Source organism: Dasypus novemcinctus, chromosome 6 (assembly GCF_030445035.2).
Source record: "Dasypus novemcinctus isolate mDasNov1 chromosome 6, mDasNov1.1.hap2, whole genome shotgun sequence".
In the NCBI taxonomy this organism is placed as follows: Eukaryota; Metazoa; Chordata; class Mammalia; order Cingulata; family Dasypodidae; genus Dasypus; species Dasypus novemcinctus.
In genome coordinates this window covers 121,841,801-121,844,394 of record NC_080678.1, presented here as the reverse complement: position 1 = coordinate 121,844,394, position 2,594 = coordinate 121,841,801, and positions in this window count along the sequence as shown.

Below are 2,594 nucleotides of genomic sequence, written 5' to 3'. Positions count from 1 at the left end.
TATAATCTATCCTGGAGAATGTCCAATGTGCACTTGAGAAGAATGTGTATTTTATTCTATTTGGTTTAAGTGTTCTGTACATTATATGAGATCTAGTTGGTTTACAATGTTAAGACCTATATTTCCCTATTTATCTTCTGTCTAGTAGCTCTAACCCTAATCAAATATAGTTTATTGAGTTTGATAAGCATTATTGTAAAACTCTATTTCTGCTTTCGTTTCTACCAGTTCATATTTTTGCTGGCTCTTTGGTTTTGTGCATATGCCTTCTTAATGGTCATATATTCTTGATGCTTTGATCTTTTCTCCATCTGTAATGTCTTTTTTCCTCTTGTAAATATATTGGTCTTCAAGTTCATATTATCTGATACTTGTGTTTGTCACTCCTGCTCTCTTCTGTTTCCCGTTTCTCAGTACAATCATTTTCTATTTAATCATTATCAACTTATAACTATATTTTGATCTACAGTAAAGTATCTTTTAGAAAGCCTAGAGTTAGATCATGTTGTTTTTTAATCCTCTGCCAAACTCTGCCTTTTAAATGGAGAGTTACCACATTTAAATTAATGACTGTCATTTCTGATTTTTATATGTCATATATTTTTATCCTCATTATCCATTTCTCTTTCCTTTGTATTTAATTCATTTTATGTTAATGATTCTTTTTTATTTCCTTTTATTTTTTTCATTTTTTCTTCATGGTTATCTTGCAGATTGCAATATCTTAAGTTTATGAGAAATCAGTTTGAATTAAAATCAACTTAACTTTAGTAGTATACAAATGCTCTGCTTTTATACATCTCAACACTTCTCCTTTATGTTATTGCCATAAATTGCATCATTATACTTAATGTTCTATTTAATATGTATTTATAAAAATGGTTTTAGGCATTTGTTTTTCAATTCAATAGGAACAAAAGAGGAGTTACAAAACAAAAATATAATACTACTGGCTTTTACACATACCTAAGTACTTACCGTTACTGCTGCTCAGTATTTATTCATATCTTGAATTACTATCATGCACTTTTATGTCAACCTGAAAGACACCTTTTAGCATTTCTTGAAGAGCAGGATAACTAGCATCATACGCATTCTGGCTTATAAAGGGGTTATGGCTGAAAAGGGTAGTCTGCGGATGTAAATGTCTATTGAAAGAAAGGTAGAGAATAATCTAGGGACTGACTAATAATGAACCAAGAGGTTTGAGAATTGTGGTTGATGATATTGATGGAAGAATGTCCTTCTGTGACTAGAGCAGATGTAAATCACTATTGCAGGATGGAGGGAATGTGGAGAAGCATGGGAAAAATACAATTGGTTTGACCTATGGACTGTGTATAATTCTTTTAATGTGATTTTGGATTCAGTTAGCAATTACTTTGTTGAGGAATTTTGCATCAGTATTTATTAGAGAAATTGGCCCATAATTTTCATTTTTTTGAAGTATCTTTTTATGACTTTGGTATTAGGGTGATATTGGACTCAGAATGAGTTTTTAGAGTTCCTCCTCTATACATTTTTGGAAATGTTCAAACAAGATTGGTATGGCATCTTCTTTGAATGATTGGTAGATTTCTTCTGTAAATTCATCTCATCCTGGGCTTTTCATTTTGGGGAGGTTTTGATAACTGTTTCAATCTCTTCATTTGTTTTTGGTTTGCTGATGACATTTGCTATTTCATTTATTACCAGTTTAGGTTGTTCATGTGTTTCTGGGAATTTTTCATTCTATGTTATCTAGTTTTTTGGGATACAGTTGTTCAAAATGTCCTTTTATGATTTCTTTTGTTTCCTCAGAGTCAATGGTAATGTTCCCCTTTTCATTTCTGATTTTCTTTATTTTCATCTTCTCTCATTCTTGTAAGCCTACCTAAGTGTTTGTTGATTTTGTTGATCTTCTCAAGGAACCAACTTTGTTTTTAAAAAGAAACTCTTTTTTTCTCAATTTTATTTATTTCTGCTTTGTTCTTTCCCTTTTCTTGCTTTATGATTAGATTGCTTTTTTTCTTTTCTTGAAAGCATTGAGAACTATAAATTTCCCTCTCAGCAGTGCCTTCACTGTATCCCATAGGTTTTGCTATGTTGCATTCTCATTTTCATTCATCTCAAGATATTTACTGATTTCTCTTGCAATTTCTTTTTTGACCAACGATTGGTTAAGAGTATGTTGTTTAATCTCCATATACTTGTGAATTTTCCTTTATCTACCTGTTACTGATTTCCAGTTTCATTTCATGGTAATCAGAGAGAGTGCCTTATATAATTTAATCATTTTTAATTTATTAAGGACTGTCTCATCACTCAAGCTATGTTCTATCCTAGAGAAAGATTCATAAGCACTTGAGAAGAATGTATATCCTGTTCTTTCATGGTTCAATGTTCAATAAATGTACATTAGGTCTCATTTGTTTATCATCTTACTCAAGCTATCTTTCCTTGTTGATCTTCTGTCCCCATGTTCTATCCAATGATGAGTGGTGTATTCAAGTCTCCAAAAAATTAATGCAGATACTTTTATTTCTCCCTCCAGTTTTCCCAGTATTTGCCTTATGTACATTGGGGTCCCCAGGTTAGGTACATAAATATTTCTT